This window comes from Silurus meridionalis, chromosome 26 (assembly GCF_014805685.1).
Source record: "Silurus meridionalis isolate SWU-2019-XX chromosome 26, ASM1480568v1, whole genome shotgun sequence".
NCBI lineage: Eukaryota > Metazoa > Chordata > Actinopteri > Siluriformes > Siluridae > Silurus > Silurus meridionalis.
The window spans coordinates 16,806,814-16,827,620 of record NC_060909.1 but is presented as its reverse complement, the minus strand read 5'-3'; the positions used below and the strand labels follow the sequence as shown (position 1 = coordinate 16,827,620).

Here is a 20,807-nt window from a genome sequence, read left to right as displayed (position 1 = left end):
ATACAAAATTGAACAAACCCCCAAAATCAGTGGTCTTCATCAGCGATCTGGAATGTTCCGAAGAACTTTGCAAGAACATTCTCCGTTTTCTGAAAGCACATTTCGCAAAGCTCGCGTCCGTCTATTCGACACGGTCTTGTGGTTTTTGGCCGCACGCATCGACCCAGGCGCTTTGGCTCTCCGTGTCGAACGCCATTTTCGCCGTCGATATTTTAAAAGCTCTTGATTTGATTAAGCCGCGAGCGAGCCGGCCCGAGGGGGTTGAGTCATTTCCAGGCTTTGAAAGCCGAGCGCATCTCACCCTGCCGGAGTCCTGGCTTCAAGAAGAAATCTCTAAACACACTATACAGCAAAATTATTGGGACACCTGACATTTACAGCCATATGTGGTTCTCTCTTTTTTCCCCCCAGAACCTAAACCTGTTCCAGCACGACTATGTCCCTGTGCACAAAGCCAGCTCCATGGCCTTAGAGCTCTAAAACTCAACTTCTATTGAACTTGGTGAACTGGAACCCCCAGGCCTTGTAGGTGAATGAGCACAAATCTAGTGGAACATCTTCCCAGAAGAATGGAGGGGATTTCAGGAGATGGAGACCACTCGCGTCCACAATCTTTTGTCCACGTAGTGAACAGACGTAAATGCAGACGTCTCGAACACTTTCACTTGGCTGATCAGGTTTGTGGGATTAAACAGAAACTGTTTCAATGAATTGAAATCAACAGAAATCATTTAAGACCTCAAATTCTCTGAATGCAAAAAGAGAATCCCCGTTACGAGCGATCTGGAATCAGCCAAAAATTCGCACGGCTTGTCTAACAGCCCCCGAGGACCAATCTGAGAAACCACTGCCTTGAGTCCTGCGTTTCACTCGTGGTCCAAGTGAATTCTGTGTCTGATAAGATTGAGAACAACGACGGGTGGAGCCGAGGAGCCGGATGGGGCGTGCGGCAGAAGGGCTGTGAGGGTTGTGTGGGCATCTGTGATGTGATCGGGATCGCTCTAAACCTCGTAAAATCCCATAAAGTGGCACGTTTGGTATACGCCGTTTGAACGCACTTATACGTACGCCGCTTTTTAAACAGGTGCCACCACAACAAGAGAAACACCTTCCCGTGACCGGACAAAAGGAAGAAACACTCGCGGTGTCCGTGTGGAATAAGGCCGCCAAGCCGCGAACCAGTACCGAGCCTCAGAGAAAAATAATAAAAACGTGGAAAAGATGCCTGAGCTAATTTCCCGCAGTCGTTCCGGTCACAATTTTTTTTTTTATAAAAAATAATAATTCAATTAGTTAAATGAAAATCCCAATTATTCTATAGTAACTCTTAACTTATAAATAATTTCTCAAAGCAACTGTTCATAAATAAAGCGTCTATAGGGCTGTATAAAAGAAGAGATGAAAGTTTGCTCCTTGTAATTGTACGTTTATCCCTAATGATGGAATCAGTGGTGAGTCTGGCAAACTCCCTGAGACTTCATGAGGAAGAACCCTTAAAAGGAAGCAGACTTGAAGTAAATCCATCCTCATCTGGGTGGCACAATTGGGAATGCCTATTTATTACAGTTCCATCAAAGAAGGAATGCATTATGGTGTGCTGAGCTCTATTATAATTGTACAAATTAAGGTAACGTGAGTGACTCCAGTCACTCGTTCACAAACTCAATACACCATGAAAAGTGTCTTTCCAATGGGCCGAACCACGAGCGCAAACAGAAACGTCTACAGGGCCCAAACAAAATCATGAGCTGATCATCACCAAGCCCAAAATATACCATGAACTTAAATGCAGTAGCAGCCCACGCATTTTACACCTAGACCTTCAATGGTGTCTTATGTGAACAAATTCACCTCCTAATACCACCAGACGCAGAAACCAATGAAAGCAGTCAAAAGACATACGTCGTCCTCAAGCAGAAGCATCGATATTAACCTTCTTAAAATCACCCTGTGGCATTTTTGTGCTTCTTTTTCCGCACATTACAATTTTCCTGGGGATTTAAAATGAGGGCAAATTGTGTGGGATTTGTCCAAATTTCTACAGGAACGGAAACACAAAAGTATAAATAGTTCATGGAAATGGTTCGTCTCGAAAGTGTATCTGCGACCAAATCGGTTCCTTCTCCAGCAGAACGGTTCCTTCTCCTCCTCGGTCCGACCATCCAATCAAAGACCGTGAAAATGTTACTGTACGCCTGCTAGAGGGCCTCAGAGTAATCTGATTGGTTAACGCAACAGCTTCCAGCAACATGAATCTGAATCTACAAAGAGCTCACGCTGTTCACGTCTGAGAGTCTTATGGCAGTACGTGATGCGACGGACGAAATCTGATTGGATGGAAACAATGGCGCTGCTAATTTAATACATATTCTTGAGTCATAGTATATTCAAGGCAAGTTGGTGATTCTGAGAAAGTCTTACTAACCCTGAATCGCTGCAGGACATGATTATGATAATCGTACATTAAATGACTCCAGGCCTAACAATCATGACCTCAACATCTCGTAAACACCAAAGAGAAGCTGAACGGTGCAAACCAGTATCATCCTCAAACCAGCATTCTACCAAACACCATGCAACCAGCAGGCTCGGAATCACCAGACTCGCACCTCAACGTCAATTTAGTCACATCCAGGTGAGAGGAAACCGGAAAAACCCAGAGGAAACCTTCCCCCCGGACACAAACCCGAGGTCAAACCAGGGGTTCCTCGGAAGCTGAAGCCCCACACTTCAACCATCTAAAGCACAAGCAGAGGTAAAACCTATGACTGGAAATGTATGATGTCATGATGCTCCAAAATGATGATGATGGTTGTAACGTGCACACCTGCTCTCCTATATGATGAGGATGAGCATAAAAAAAAACACTAAACAACTCAACTATGGAAGACATATTGGAGAAAAGCTGGCCATCAGGTTGCATCTGGCACCAGGATACACTGAAAAAGCAGAACGACCAAAAACCTGGAGATCAATGACAAAGATCAGACCTTCTGCATGATCGTTGCACCTATTTGAACATAACAACCAGATCAGCTCGAGAATCAAACAACAAATCAGGAGTTTGTTGGTTTATTTGCTCATTTGTTTATTATACAGAGCTCCTTTAATGATCAGGGATGAAAGGATACAGATACAGCAGCAGGTTCTGGAACACCGTAAGGCCAGGGACAGCAGCACCGCAGCACACTGCTCACACACACACACACACACACACACACACACACACACACACACACACACACACACACACACACACACACAGCCAGTCGTCTCACTCACCTTTCTGTCCTCGTCTCAAGACCGATCCAGTGCGATTCAACGCCCTGCGTCTCCTGCTTCGGACGCCAAAATCCGCGGGTCTGCGGGATCACAGCGCAGTCGGACCGCTCGTGCGTGTGTCTCCGTTTCACATTCAACAACATCCACAAGGGGAACTAAGGGAGCGTGGCGATTTTCGCAATCAGAGATTGAACGCAGCGGGGAGGAGGGAGGGAGCAATAGAGAATAAGGGATCGGGTCGATTTTCACAACAATAAACAAAAATGTGAAAAAGCGTCCCAACAGTCTTTATACACAAGGGGAAGTTATTTATTATATGTATATTTATTATATTGATCTTAAATCTTTTTTTTTTTGAATATACACATATATAAAACATATACGACATAATCTGTGATCCTGCCTCTGGAACATACTCTTGTGTGCCAAACACACAGAAAACAAAATAAAACACTGATCAGGAGGAAACAATTATGTCGAGATCACGAGAAAATGAACTCGTGATCATGAGAAGACAAGAAAGAAAAATATCATAATGCATGACCTCTTAGGACTTACGTAAAACCCCAAAAGAGAACAATGAGATGAATAGTCTAAAAAACAAATGAAGAAAAAAAAAAAAAATCCTCAAACTACTATTCTACATAACATTACATCATAATCAGACAAAAGGTTCAGGGAGGGGATGCGTCTTGGGGGACACTGGACTCGCACCTCAGTGCCAATTTAGTCACGTAAACGCAGTGCATATTTTTGTGAGGTAGGAGGAAAACAGAAATCCCAGAGAAAACCTTAGAGACAAACCTGAGATCAGACCAATGCCTCTGAGGCTGAAGCGTTGACACTGTGCGATAATAGATAGATGTGGGTTTAAAAAGGACACCTGACCATATGTATTACTTACACCACACAGTGTCAGCATGACAGTGCCCCTGTGCACAAAGCCAGCTTCATGAAGATATGCTTTACATGGATTGGAGTGGAAGATCTTGAGTAACCTGCTACCGCGCTCCAACTCCAACCCTATTAAACTAGATAATCTGGAACACTGAATTCACCCAGGCCTTCTCACGTCACCTACATCGGTACCTGGCATTACTATTGCCCATGTGGCTGAATCATCTTAATAATAAATCTTTGGAAATCTTTGAAAACACACTCCAAAATCTAGTCAAACATCTTTCTAGCAGAGGATTAGAACAGCAAACAGGGGGTAAATATGGAATAAGAGGTTTAAAAAATGCACAAACGTTTAACATATATATAAAGTAAAAAAAAAAAAAAAAAAAAAAAAAAAAGTGTATTATTAACGACTGGAACTAAATACCAGAAAACTGAGGAGGTAAAGGCAAGGATTTGCAGGAAGGTTTAGCTGATACCGGGAGTGCTGATGCAGGGCTCTGCCATTCCTTAATCGCGATAAACACCAGAAACAAAGGCTGTGAACTGATCTAGTCGAAATAGAAATGTTTATCCTCAAGCGCCAAAAGGTACACTATGTGGACACCTGACCATATGTATTACACCACACAGTGTCAGCATGACAGTGCCCCTGTGCACAAAGCCAGCTTCATGAAGATATGCTTTACATGGATTGGAGTGGAAGATCTTGAGTAACCTGCTACCGCGCTCCAACTCCAACCCTATTAAACTAGATAATCTGGAACACTGAATTCACCCAGGCCTTCTCACGTCACCTACATCGGTACCTGGTATTACTAACGCCCATGTGGCTGAATCATCTTAATAATAAATCTTTGGAAATCTTTGAAAGCACACTCCAAAATCTAGTCAAACATCTTTCTGGCAGAGGATTAGAACAGCAAACAGGGGGTAAATATGGAATAAGAGGTTATAAAAATGCACAAACGTTTAACATATATATAAAGTAAAAAAAAAAAAATCCTCAAACTACTATTCTACATAACATTACATCATAATCAGACAAAAGGTTCAGGAGGGATGCGTCTTGGGGACACTGGACTCGCACCTCAGTGCCAATTTAGTCACGTAAACGCAGTGCATATTTTTGTGAGGTAGGAGGAAAACAGAAATCCCAGAGAAAACCTTAGAGACAAACCTGAGATCAGACCAATGCCTCTGAGGCTGAAGCGTTGACACTGTGCGATAATAGATAGATGTGGGTTTAAAAAGGACACCTGACCATATGTATTACTTACACCACACAGTGTCAGCATGACAGTGCCCCTGTGCACAAAGCCAGCTTCATGAAGATATGCTTTACATGGATTGAGTGGAAGATCTTGAGTAACCTGCTACCGCTCAACTCCAACCCTATTAAACTAGATAATCTGGAACACTGAATTCACCCAGGCCTTCTCACGTCACCTACATCGGTACCTGGTATTACTAACGCCCATGTGGCTGAATCATCTTAATAATAAATCTTTGGAAATCTTTGAAAACACACTCCAAAATCTAGTCAAACATCTTTCTGGCAGAGGATTAGAACAGCAAACAGGGGGTAAATATGGAATAAGAGGTTTAAAAAATGCACAAACGTTTAACATATATATAAAGTAAAAAAAAAAAAAAAAAAAAAAGATTGAAATGATGAACCAACGACTGGATGCGGTCCGGGATGCCTGGGTTATTTCCACACGTTTATATTTGTTATAACAAAACAACTGGTTGGTGATTCCACTTCAGTTTAACATCTAAAAAAGATTTATTTATATACTGTATTAGAATCCAGACCTGTCCAATAAGCCTATTAGTCTGTGGTACACTTTCACTATACTTCCCTCAAATGTCATGATAAATCACGAGGAACCCTAACGAGAAAACAGTGAATTGTTTGTGTTTGTCGCCATCTGCTGGATGTGGTTAAAATCGCATCATTAAAGCTCGTCACGTAGCTGTAAAAGAACTGACATTCACACGTTCTTTCAAAATCCGACATCAATCAGTCGCTATTCGGGTTTTTTGGGGGGTTTTATTCTTCAAAAAGAACAGATTTTTAGGCCTGAAGCAGCTATATGTAAGAATTAGAACAAGGAAGGAAGGAAATGACCTGTGTGTGTGTGTGTGTGTGTGTGTGTAATGGCTTCCTTCACATCATTCTTATTACACCATCACTGAAATCTTGTGGCATTGCTCACCAGTTTAGTTATTTGAAAACACAGAGTCGATCTATTTCATGCGATTTCAGGCGATTTCACAGCTAGATGACATTCGAGCGATTTGGGGTACTCCAAAATAGCCTAAAATGAAGCGTGGATTAGACTCAGTTGTCATTCTGAACAGTCTGCAGAAAGAGGAACAATGATCACAAGACTGAAAAGGAAAGCTGCGAGACAGGACGGGCTTTAAAAAAATAAATAAATGCTGAGTCAAAGGAGTTTCTCTGGTACAGCCGATATGACGTTTATCATTAAAAAGACAAATGGTGCTTTCAGTCTGATGGTGTGTATAATATTGTTGAAGAACAAGGACACTATAATGGGTGTATAATGAAAATCTATGTCAAATTTTCATGTTTGAGGTGAACAGAAGCAAACTTTACCACAATTTTCTACAAAAGGACATTCCAGGACAAGATAAGGTTTGAACTGGAGCATTCGGAGGTGTTAGGAAAGTAAGATCCGCAACTGGGAATGGAAATTCAAGCATAATAAACACTGATACTAACACTCAACAAACGTGGGCTCCCCTTTAAGCAGCTGAATAAGGATCTAAAAAAAAAAAAGTGTATTATTAGCGACTGGAACTAAATACCAGAAAACTGAGGAGGTAAAGGCAAGGATTTGCAGGAAGGTTTAGCTGATACCGGGAGTGCTGATGCAGGGCTCTGCCATTCCTTAATCGCGATAAACACCAGAAACAAAGGCTGTGAACTGATCTAGTCGAAATAGAAATGTTTATCCTCAAGCGCCAAAAGGTACACTATGTGGACACCTGACCATTAGATTAGTGTTTTTGGAAATCCGATTCCACATTTAGTCCAAATTTGCTGTTCTAGTAACCTTCACACTCTTCTGGGAGGATGTTTCACTAGATTTTCGAGTGCGCTTGTGAAGATTTGTGCTCATTCAACCACAAAGGTGTTAGTAAAGTGAGATACTGTTGTAGGTGAGAAGACCAGGTTTTGTTCCAGGTCAGTGGTCAGCGTTCCAAATCACCCCGAAAATGCGGATGGAAAGTACGGTCGAGATCAGAGCTCTATAGCAGGCTACTCAAGACCCTCGAGACTCTTCAAACCCTTTTAATCCATATCTTCAAGAAGCTGGATTTGCGCACAGGGACATTGTCATGCTGGAACAGTTTAAGTAAAGGGAAAATGTAATGCTACCGCATTCCAAAGACAATTATGGCACAGGAAACACTTCAAAGGTCAATGAAACTAAACTTGAAGAAATACAAACCTTTCGAACGAGTCTCACTGTCCCCTGACATGAACATGGCTTGCGTATGTGTAGATTGAACATGCTGTGGAATCAAGACGGCCAAATCATTTCTCAAAACGATGACTTTAAGGAAATCCTAGCTAGGATCGACAAAACATTTGTAAGCTACTTATTACGTACATTATGCAAATTACTAATCACTGACTTCAAAGGAAACATTCACACTATACTTTTCATCCCATTGACCATTCATACACATCAAAGTGCAAATTCTGAGAACTCCAAACAATGCCATTAGAAAATCCCCACGTCACAGCACGACTCTTCAGAAAATCCAAGATGGAGGAAGCGGCGATGATTGCAGTGCTGTTTTATACAACAGCGATTCTGCATTTAGTATAAATTACAAACTATTTTGTAAACGCTTCAAGGTTCCTCTGAAACATTAGAATAGCAGTTCGCCGCTTATAATAATAACTTTGCACGAAAAGCTGTCTGCACCGCCCCCTTTATTAGTAGGGCATCAAACTTTTGCACACGCCACGATTAACGTTTTTCTTCATTAAGTCCATTAAAACTCACAGGGAAAAAGAAAAACCAAATGCCTACACATGGCTCAGGCTTTGAGTCATGATTCTGATCCCGTCTATTGCGGGGTTTTTTTTCCTCCTCAGAATAGCAAGTCTACACAATCACTTTGTTCCAAGAGATTTCCAGACATCGGGTTCCTTAAAAAAAGGCCAGAATGTCTCAGACCTCTGCAAACATAGCAGTGCTGGCATCACAGGTTGCAACCGAGAGAAAAAAAACAAGAGCTGTGAATGTAGACGAAAGCATGATGTTTGATGCACCTGATCAACAACAACAAAAAAAAAACCCAACAAAAAAAAGGATTTTAGAACCATTTATATTTATAAGCAAAGTAAAATTGATAAACACATACAATACATTGACAAAGTTTAATTAATCTGACTGGTTAATGCAATGGCCTTCAAGAAATATGTACTTTCTGAAGGCTTCGAGGCAGATTTCTTTAAGCTGGCAGCACATGACATGGTGGCTGATTGGACAAAAACTCTAGCAATCAGACACCACTGGAAGCAGCACAACTGAGAAAAAAGCTGAAATGAAGAGAATAGTCTATTGGGAATAATTAAATGAATTTAAATCAAATGTTAGTCGGTAAAACGTTAACTTACTTCTGACAGACACAAAGTCTTGCTGTCTGTGACGGCCCACCACCGATATACAGTACATATTACACTAGCTACTAGCTTTTAGATATCCAGACAACAGTAGTACCCTAGAGCTTCGACTACTGCTTCTAAGGTATCCAGATGTATAATAATGCTAATTTGATGCATCAGTATCGTTAAAGTCACTATAGAAACTACATAGGACATTCGAGATCGCTTTGTTTTCAGTATGCTCTTCAATATAATAAAATGATCTGATGCCTTTGCCTCGTAGAAGCTAGCGGTGGGTATATGTCATTCATGGCTTGACAGTTTCAGGTAGTATTCCACCCACTCCATCAGCTACGCTCTAAACTTACATTCAAGATGAATATAAATCATAAATTTTTTTGCCTTGTGGTGCGTCTCTGACACATGGGAAATGAAAAGCTGCCGAAGGATGATGTGTTCAGATGAGCAGAACAGCCTGGTTGTCAAATAAACCATGTAAAATGCTGTATATTAAAAGTCTTAAAGTCTTTTTTTATCATGTGATTTCTTATGTTAAGCAAATGACTTTTATTCAGGGAAAGAGGAAAAAACAACAACGATATTAGCAAGACAAAGCTCCAATATTGCTGCCCAGTTCCATAAATTCTAAATTACAGACTGATCTGCAGCAAACATAATATAAAATAAAAGCCTTGGTTGTTTCCTTTGGTCCATCTTACAGCTATCTAGTATGTCTAGTCTAGTCAGACTTCCAACATGCTAACCTGGAACATATCCCCTTCCCTGAAACAAATATGAATTATTACATTCAGGGCAAGGTGAAACCTGTATACCAGTGCTCATTATCTGTCATCGTGAAACAGGAGCAGGGAAAGTCAGGTGATATTGTCCAATGAGGTGCTGTGGCTGATGGGAAGTGTAATAGTGTGTAATTCCCAGGTGATTCATCTCCAGGTCAAGATCTCAGAATAACTCTTCATGACTCTCTGCGCTCCCCTTTAGACACTGCTCGTAACCTTGGGGTAACTATGGACAATCAACTGTCCTGTCAACATGTCGCTAATGTGGCTCGTCTCCTGACGATTTCTTCTCTCATTTCAAGACTGGACTACTGCAACTCTCTTCCTCAGAGCGCTATTCATCCACTGCAAATAAACCAAAACGCAGCTACACGACTTGTGTTCAATCAGCCCAAGTTCTCCCACACCACATCACTGCTGCCCTCCCTTCACTGGCTTCCAGTAGCTGCACGTATCAGATTCAAAACACTGCTTACAAGGGCAAAAATGGACCAGCACCATCTTACCTCAGAGACCTCATCACACCTCGCACTGCACCACGCTGTCCGAGATCCTCCAGCACTGCTCGACTGGTACCGCCTTCTCCCAGAATGAGAGATAAGTATACTTCAAGGATATTCTCTGTTCTGGCATCAAGGTGGTGGAACGAACTTCCCCTAGATGTCCGTACAGCGGAGTCCCTGGCTATCTTTAAGTGATGGTTGAAGACCTACCTCTTCCTGAAACACTTAAATTAGCACTTTCCAAGTTTGCTTCGTAGAATTCAAGTTATATTTATATTAAGTTTGTATTCTAACGTACCAGTGAAGATTTATTCATTGCTGGAGACTCAAAGCACTATTGTACGTTGCTCTGGATAAGGACGTCTGCTAAATGGCGAAAATGTAAATGTAAATGTAATGGGTATAATCCTAATACTAATTATATATCAGCCTATACTGTACATTTGATTTATGTGTTAACAACCCAATTTACAAAGAAAAATGTTTCTCGATTGTTTAAAACTGTTGGAGAGGAAGAACATTTGTTGTCGAGTCCCTGAGAGCTAATGTCCATCCGATGTCCAGTGAGCTGTTTGAGATTTTACAACCTCATTACAGCCACTACGTTAAAGGCGCATGCACCATTAACCAGCAACTAATCGAGACCTAGAAGTATTGTACTGGCAGAGTAGGTCAGAGATGCTAAACCGTGCCAGAACAACAATGCTAGCTATTAAGGGCTTCAAAAACAAGCAGTAAAAAAAATATATATATTTATTTTATATATAATGTATATATATAAAATATAAATAAAGATAGGCAGAAAGCCAGTTATCATCAAACCGGGTATGCTAGTATTGAAAGTAATTTCGCAGCTGAATTTTGAATGAAACTTTAAGAAGTTACAGGCAAACTGCTGCTACCAAAAAATCATTTTCTGGCAAGAGAGAAAGGACTTAACAAAGAGGTTGATTTACTAGTCAAATCAGAGGTCACGGTTGGTGTGAACAAAACATGCTGCCCTGGTGTGCCCAAATCATTCAACAGAGTTGTTGTGGTTTTGCATGGACATAAGAAAATAAGCTCTCATTTGTTGTCATTTTCCCAAAGACAATTGTGCAGACTATAGAGTCACATGTGGTTTACCTACCACTGAAAAGAGATTTTTCTGTTTAAAAACATTCCCAGGGATCTTTTGAAAAGTAGACAGGACCAAGGACAGATCCTTGTGGGACACCCTGGTCTCAGGGTTTACCAAGTACATCCTGTGACTGAGGTATGACCTAAACTAGCTACATTGCTTTGTACACGCCGACCGCACGCCCAAGGCCACGCATTATAAAGGGATATAATGAAGTACTAGTGGCTAAGGCAGCCCTAAGAAGCAAAAGAGCACAGTTAACATAATGCCAGCGAGTAGAAGGTCAGTAGTCGCTTTTAAAAAGGCAGGCTCTGTGCTAGGAAATGGCTTAACCCCAGAAAAAAACGAAAAAAAAAAAACACATTATCACTCTCCATATGTGACCACAGACCACAAAGACCCCGGAGACAAAAGATAATTTTGAAATTGCCCAGTAAATCCCCAAATGTCTTTAAGTCTGAATTTTTTTTTTTTTTGGAAGACTGGATGCACTAGCACTTACAGTGCCAGACCTTAAGCGGGTGTGTATAATTGATAAGATGTTCAGGACTGTAATTTCAAACGGCTCATTCAGGAGGAGGAGGAGAGATGGAATAATATCCTGAAGGGGACGTAGGGGATTTTTAAAAAGACAAACAAAATAAAAAAAACAGAATAGAGCTGATTAAAATGAATTCAAAAACACTAACCTAGCAATTAAACAAAACTTGTTTTTTGCACAAGGGCATCGTCGTATTGAAACAGATTTAAGTGTTTTAGAAACTAAGAGAAAATTTCATGCTACCACGTTTAAAGACGTCCTAAACAACCGTGTGCCCCTGAATTTGTGGTAACAGTTTGGGGAAGAAAAACAACATATGACTGGAAAAGTTTCCACCCCCACTTTATATAGTATATTTACAGCCTGGCAATGAAATCCGTACAGCTTTTGGATCTGTAATGTCATGGAAAGAGAGCTCAGCAGGCGCAGATGAAGCTTTAATGAAATAAACCGCAAATGATCCGGAACGCCAAAGAGTCAAACACTCGTCGCATTGAGAGGGCAGAAGTGTGGTCATGAGGAAATAAACGGCTGTATTGTACAGTGTCAGTAGAAAGCGCATTTCCATTCCGTTGGTTGGATTTTCTGACATTTTAGTTGGCACTCACTCATGTTACTTGTCTAAATAAAGTATAGGTGTACTCCCACATCCGAGCAGTACTGCACGCTATGGCGGGTGGCTGTTCTGAAAGGGCTTTTTTATTATTTAAAGGGGAAGGAAAAATAATTAAACAAAATAGAAGATGTAGAATAGAAAATGTGTGGTTGAAATCGGAACACCACCAAGTTGCCACTTCTGGGCCCTTAGCCTCAACTGCTCAGTTGTATAACTAAGGTAATTGTAAGTTGCTTTAGACGAGGGTGTCTGTCAAATGCTGTAAATGTAAAGTAGCAGCACTTTGAATTAAAATAAATAAGTCACCCCTATATTCGGGTGTATGGGTGAAGGGAATCCATTATGGTATGTCATTATGGCGTTATGGTCATCAGTGATCTCTAACTATCATGGAAAAACAAAAGCATGAGTACTAAGTAAAGCCCAACACACACAATCAAATAATGGCATATTCATAACGACAAGAAACAGCCTATAGTTATACTTTCCAATATTTCTGATCTCTCGGGTCGCTCAAAACCATAGGTGCATTGTTTCAAGTTGTTTAACACATCTGGCCAATGGAAAAGTACAAAACTGGCAACGTGTACAGTACTTTATGCTACAGGCACCTGCACTGTTCTTTGTGAAGGCCTCATGTCAGATTCCTTTGAACTGGCAACACGTGATGTTCTGGCTGAAATACGATTGGATAGAAACCCTAACAAACAGACGCTGCTTGATGCGGCGAAACCGAGAGGAAAGGGATGAAATGAGCCCAAATCCCAGCACTAGGATTTTGCCACTTACCTTCAAATGCTCAAGTGAATACAGAAGGTAATTGTAAGTCAGTTTGAATGAGGGTGACTGCCACATGCTGTTAATGAGTAGTTAACTAAGTCTTTTATATTGGGTGTAACTGCCATTTGATGCCAATCCCAGCAGGGGTATGATACTTATTAAAAACCTGTTAAATCCCGTTTAACTATCATGGAAAACACCACACACACAAATAACGGCATATTAGAAACAAGAAGAAACACCCGTCAGTGCCCTTGTTGTTCATTGCACATGTCTGGTCAATAAAAAAAGTACAAAATTGCAACATATGCAAATCATTGGTCATAAAAATTTGGAAAGGTATTGAAGTGCTTTTCACGATTAGCTTTTTCCCCTCCCCAAACAGTTTGCTGCAGCAAAACGAACAAATGGGGGCTCAAATGGTATATTCTTGCCCAACCAATAAAACAAATACAAAATCAAATTTGGGACCTTTTTTGTTTGCCCAGCATTATACAGGTCAAGAAAACTCAAATTTCAATCTATCTAAAGTCAAAGTTTTCTTTTTCCCTCTATTTTCAAACTTAATGCTATCAGATGTTGTTGATTTAGAACTTAATATTTTAATAAATTTGACATTTTTTAACCTGAAGGTGGAGCACAGGTGGAGCTTGAAAACGTTTGAGAACCACGATATTACAGTTTTACCATTGTTGAGTTGATCAGCTGTTCACTGACTTGAATAGTCCAATATCATTCACGGCCGTATTTAGCCGCAGTATTCAGTGTTGTCCAATTGATAAAAGCTCCAGAAGTAGGCCGTCAAGGAGGATCAGACAAGTCCGAGCAGAACAGTTTGTTAAAGCATTTTGTGATAAAGTTTAATACAGTTTCGACTTCAAATTATGCCGAAGCACATTACGATTGTGCAAAACTTCGACATGGAGGTTAAGATGCAGCTCCTTCTTGTGAAAAATGCTCAGCTGAAGGTAAAGTTTTCATGCATTCGTTTTTTATAAAAAGTCAAAGTTTTCTATTAACCGTAATCTAAATGTAAATGGCTTTCAATTTCTACTTCTAAATGATGAAAGAAGATGCTAGAGCAATTACATTAAGAGGCATTAGTTTTGCTGTAATATATTGCAGTTATCCACACTTCCATAGATAAGAGGAAGCAATTAGTCACACATTTTGGCATCAGCCTCCAAGTGCACCAACTGTGATGGCTCTGTGAATACAGTGGTGTGAAAAAGTGTTTGCCCGATTTCTTATTTTTTGGCATGTTTGTCACACTTTAATGTTTCAGATCATCAGACTAATTTAAATATTAGTAAAAGATAACAAGTGAACACAACATGCAGTTTTTAAATGAAGGCTTTTATTATTGAGGGGAAACAAAATCCAAAAGTACTTGGCTCTGTGTGAAAAAGTGTTTGCCCCCTCTAAATCTAATAACTGGTTGCACCATCCTTAGCAGCACCAACTGCAATCAAGCGTTTGCGATAACTTGCAATAAGTCTGTTACAGCGCTGTGGAGGAATTTTGGTCCACCCATCTATGCGGAATTGTTGTCATTCAGCCACATTGTGTGTTTTTTGAGCATGAACTGCCTTTTTAAGGTCATGCCACAGCATCTCAAAAGGATTCAGGTCAGGACTTTGACTAGGCCACGCCAATGTCTTCTTTTTGTTTTTCTTCAGCCATTAGAATACACTTTTTCACACCAGTGTATATCTAATAAACTACACTGCCCGTCCGAAAAAAAAGTCACCACTTGGATTTTACTAAGCAAATAGGTAAGAGCCTCCCATTGGATAATTACTGCATGGATGAATATGTTTCAGCTGGCAACAAGTTATTTGACCCGAACTGATGCAGTAAATAGCTTCTCATTTCTTGAACAACCATGTCGGAAGACATCCTGTGGTCGTAGAAAAGATAATCTGTTTCAGATGGGTCAAACTATTGGCATGCATTAAGCAAAGAAACATTGAAGGAGATCTCTGAAACTACTAAAATTCGGTGAAGAACTGTCCAATGCATTATTAAAAACTGAAAGGATACCATCTTCAAGGAAGAAATGGATCTGAAAAAAAAAATCCTGAATGATCATGATTGGCGATCGCTTAAAATAATTAAAAGTAATAGCATCTCCACACGACGGGAATTCAAGGAATTGGGACTATACAGCTGTGTACCTTTAAGAAAACCACTCATCAGTGAGGCTAATTGGGGGAAAAAAGGCTTCAATTTGCTGGGGAGCATAAAGGTTGGACTCTGAATCAATGGAAGAAGGTCATTTGGTCTGATGAGTCCATATTTACTGTTACAGAGTGATGGACGCATCAGGGTGAGAAGAGCAGTGGATGAACCGATGCACCCATTGTACCTAGTGCCTACCAAACAAGCCTGTGGGGGCAGTGCTATAATCTGGGGTCGCTGGAGTTGGTCAGGTCTTGGTTCAGCAACGTTATGTGCCCAAAGAATGAGGTCAGCTGACCACCTGAATATATCGAATGACCAGGTTATTTCATCAAGGGATTTTTTCTTCCCTGATGAGACGTGCATATTCCAAGATGCCAGGATTAATCTGGTTCGAATTGTAAAAGAGTCGTTCAGGAGACATCATTTTCACAGACCTTAACCTTATTGCGAATCTTTGGGATGTGCTGGAGAAGACTGGAGAAGACAGTATGAAGAAGAAGAGCAACATATGGCCGGAAAAGATCCCAAAATCCCTTTATGTTACAGATTCCATTTAAATCCACCTAAATTATAGTTTTTACCCATAAATGTACAGTTTCCCTGCACCTTAGCTGAAGACATTCAAACCTATTACCTTACAAGTGGCCTTACTAGTTGAATAATGAAGCTACTTTATTTCTACATAAGGTACTTTCTGAACAACTGATAGAGAGATGTCTTTCAACTTTTATTTGCTTTGCCAGATTCCCATTGTCCCACTTTGTTAACATTTGGTATGGGCGCATTGCTTGTCAGCTGCTTGAACTTGTGTCGGTTGCTTGATGGTCCTCCGCCTGACAGAACCTAAATGTAATGTAAATCAGCGGGGTTCTGATCTCCTCAAACAGAGGTCCTTGCTCAAATGTTTGCCATCTTTAAACCAATTTGTTTTTACTTTGAAGGTGTGTTTAGAAATGCTTTAACTCTAATTAACATGTTGGTGTCAGGTGTCTACTACATAATCCTCCTTTTTCCTGCAGCGCACCGGCAGCGAAACGCACAACACAGTGACAGTATTTTGCTGCCACCCTTAAACAATACATTTATAGCATTTGGCAGATGCCCATTATGGAGAAAAAAAAAAAACTATTACATTTATTTTTACACACTTAGCAGCCTAAGGTTAAGGTCCTTTGTTTAGAGGCCCAGCAATGGCAGCTTGGTGGTGCTAGGATTTGATATCCCAGCCTTCCAAAAAAGGGCCAATTTTAACAACCGAGCTCCCATTTCTCTACTTGTCCATGCTGTATTCATGGAACTAATCATTATGAAGAAATGGTTGAGCTGTTCTCACAGCCATCGGTGCCAAAGTAGCCCTAGCTACAGGTGCATTCCTATTAACCCCTAATAATGATAAGTGGCCAATCAGAAGCCTCCAGACTGATTAAACTGGTGCAAAAAAATAAACAAATCCATGCTAGTTAGCAACACTTTGTGTGTCCTCTGTATTCCTAAATGTATACTAGAACTCTCAAGAGCAAAATGGCAGTAAAAAAACACCTTCCGTTTTCCATTTATACAAAAAAAATAAAGGGTTTTCAATCGTGTAGTCTTGCGGTAACGGTAATTTGTGTTGTTATATTGGTTGAACCCATGTGTGGAGAGGACCAGGGTTCAGCAGTCTCACAGCTTGAGGGACGTTGATGTACAGCTCGTCTGTTTCCTTGTTTCTGGAAAGTTTCCAGATGGCGACGGGACAAAGAGGCCGTATACAGGAGTGCTGTTTGTTACAATCCTTTGTGTCTTTTTTGTAGACCTCTACTCTGCCCTGCAGCTTTGGATTTTATGTGATTACAGGACTAGAGTTAATCAACCACAACGGGCCTGATGGTCACTCTCGGAACGGTTGCCAAATTAATTCCGAATGTCTAGAAGCTTCCGGTAGATGCGTCGTTAATGTAAAAGGCGATCATCAGTGGCACCTTGTGAATGGTTACTTAGGCGAACTCTCATGGATTTTCTACACATTGTCCTGATCAATAAAACCTTATAAAAAAATTAGCAAAGCTACTAATGGGTCTCAAAATAGTATTGGTAATGCTTCTCAGCTCTCCTGCAGGCATGTCAGAGATTTTTTACCACAGCACAGTTGCAAAACTCCAGAATTGACAGTATTCACCTAATGAGCTGCTGATGCAATGAGATCTCTCGGTGCTTAACTGGTGTACGAGGAGGGGAAAAACAAAACATTTATAATGTAACTAATTCAGTAAAATGCTTAACCCTTTATCAGGGAGTATAATGAATTAAACTTTTCAAGCACACAGCTAAGGAAGTGGACAGAAAGTGACTGTCTCAATGGGTACTTGACAGAAAGTGTCTTACTGGACACTGGAGAGGAAGTGACTATACACAGGCAGTGACATGGTCTTACTAGATGGGCAGTGACTTTCATGGACACTGGACAGGATGCTGCATTTCTCACTGTATATTACACTGGAAATCGTATTGTCTCTTTTGACACAAGACGGTAAACAGCAGTGTCTAAACTGACAATACATTATGTTGTCTTACTGGGCACAGGACAGAAAGTCTCATTAGAAACTGTACAGGAAATGACATTGTCTCTCAGGACACTGGACAGGAGGTGACAATGTTTTACTGAACACTGAACAGGAAGACGTAGTGTGTCACTGGAAATGCACAAGAAGTAAGACATCCTTATCTTAGTAATGTTGACCTGAAGCTTCCTGTTGGCTAAGAGTAAAAAAAGCAGCCCGGCAGGTTGTGCTGAGAATCTTGAGAGAATTTACCACAGTTTTTTTTTTTTTTTACAGACTTTTGCCTAAAAGGTCTGGCAGCTGGCAGACAGCCTTTAATGCTATTCACCTCAATCCCTGTGGAGACCATGCCATCTGTTCCAAACCCATTTTTTCCATTAATATACATTGCCCATCCAATCCAAAACAAAAGTCACACGCTAATAATTCGTTGGCTTTGATTACTCCTGCTATAAATCTCTGACCTCAACCCTACTGAATTGGAATGCATCTCACCCTACGTCAATACTTGCCTATACTAACGCCTATGTGGCTGAACGAGCGCAAATCTTCGCAAGCACACTCCAAAATCCAGTAGAACATCTTCCCAGAAGAGTGGAGGTTATTATACCAGCAAATGAGGACCGAATTTGGAATGGGTATTGAAATATGTAGTATCAGAGGCTTGAGTGAATGTGAAACGGTAGTTTGACCTTAGCAGCAGAATTCTGGCCTTGTGTGCAGTTCAGGGGCTCAGTGATTTAATACATATTGAACTTTAAAAAAAGAAAAAAACACAAGAAACCCCAAAAACAACACATTCTGTACCTTTTTTTTTTTTCCAGGTCATTTGTAATCGAGGCTGCCAAAGCAGCTGCCTGCTGCGTTAATGGAACAGATTTGAATGTGTTTGTCATGTGTAGACAGCAGGGATAATGACAGGAAGGGTCTGATTAGCTCATTTTGATACAAGCAGACAGTAATGCACAGATGCCATTTATCCACAAAATGCCAGATGTTTTTTTTTCTTTGTTTTTCGCATTAATATTGCTTTAAAGAAGAGGCAGCTTTTATTTGAACCCATGTTACAGCTGAGTATTTGTATATCACAGCTTGTTAGGAACTGGGGTCAAATGGCACCTGTGGAGCAAACAAGGTTAAGAGACTTAATCAGTGGCAATGTTTAGGTTTGTATTTGTAACCCAGCTTTTTGTAGGTTTTTTGCAATCTGTACACATTTCGAAACTACGTCATTTAATTAACTCTGACGGAGTCATAAATGTGTGGCCTGTTACCCATGTTTATGTTTACAAAAAATGTAGAGTAAAGCCCTCCGTAACTTTAATTTACCCTGAAATGTCAAAATATTCCAAAATTCATTACATTTTTATTTTCCTTGCAATAATGCTGAAATCTACTTATTGCATGAAATCGGAGAACTGGAATATTCCACGAGTCACATTTTAAATAAAAGGTCACATCACTCAAGAGAAGTCACTTCCCCATCATTATTTTCATTTGAACTTGTGGCATTAACTGATGAAATGCAAATCTGTTACTTAAAAGTATAGACTCAAACAGAACTATAAGCAAATCATAACTATTAAATGGTTTGAAGTAAATCACAGCAAGGTCAGTAATAACTGCTATTTAAAACTTTCAGACAAAAATGACTCGTATATGCCAGAATATACTGTATGAATGCCATTTCCTTTTTATTTATACTGCACAAAGCTGCATGCCTTACATTTCTTTGATGCAATTTTGAGGTTCTCTACGCTGTGCTTCAGTTTGAAATCATGTTGTAGAGTCACTCTAATGGAAACAATAATTATGTAAACTGCAAGCTTCTCTCACCCAGACCAAACCCTTTGTTTCTGCAGCCAAGGCCAAATACTTGTTCAAATGATGTCAATAACAAAGAGCAACATGAAACCAGACATACAGTATATTTCATTTTGAGTTTTAAACAAGCATTTTACTGAAATAACTGGTTGATGGACAAGAAACGTAACCACGCTAAAAAAAAAGTGGAAGGAGGATTGTTTGGAACTACTGAAGCAACACTTCACAACACTACAAGTAGCTCAAATAGCCACTCTATACAGGAGTGGTAAGCAGAAAAGCATCTCAATGAATTCAGGCCAAACCTTGAAGCAGATAGACTGCAACAACACTAGGCCATGTTGGAGTTCTTTTCTGTCAGTCGAACCAGCCATTTGAAGCCATGTCCCAACTTAATATGAAAAATGCGTAATTTTTCCGTCAACAAAATTGCTCTCCAAAGTGGATAAAGTTGAAAGCAGCATTTTCACGTCGCAGTGTGGACTATGAAAGTGGAGGCTTTCGAACACGGAGACCCATTTTTGAAGCTGAAAAGGCGATAAATGCCGGCCGACGTGTCGCGGGATGTAAGCGTTTGCAGACGTTTCAGTGTGGCTGAAAAACCATAGTGTGGACGCGGAGAGTTTTTAGAACACAACTCCGTTTTCAAACGTATCCCGATTAGTGTAGACATAGCCTGAGGCTACACTGGTGTAAGAGCTTCGAAACTGGACACTTAGATTTCAAAAGCACATCCATGTCAGGCCTCGAACCTGTTTCAACTGCGTGAGCTCTGGCAGTCTGAAACAGGGTTGTGTGGAAACCCATATGCAGAGACAGACTCAAGAATGATGAAAAATCAATTTTTTATGAACAAAGTCCAAAACCCCACAAACTAGGGAACAGAAAATAATATCATCCAGAAACTCAGGTTCCAAAGAAGTTGGAAAGCAAAAATTCTAAACGGAAAAAACTAAACTCTTCGGGGACAAAAAAAATCTTGAACAAAGTGTCTCGGAATATCAGAGAAGCAGGAGACAGCGAAGACGTATTTAGGAGACAGGAGACTTGATAAAAATTCGAA

General features: G+C 40.4%; 1 protein-coding gene across 1 annotated transcript in view; it reads right to left on the bottom strand.

Moving 5' to 3' along the window:
• The window catches only part of mgat5 (alpha-1,6-mannosylglycoprotein 6-beta-N-acetylglucosaminyltransferase), a 63,009-nt gene extending 59,568 nt beyond the window's left edge, over window positions 1-3,441 (bottom strand). The window contains exon 1 of the mRNA XM_046840128.1: window positions 3,283-3,441. The gene's annotated coding sequence lies outside the window, so the exon portion shown is untranslated. The remainder of the gene's footprint in view (window positions 1-3,282) is intronic.
• Between the last annotated feature and the right edge of the window lie 17,366 nt (window positions 3,442-20,807).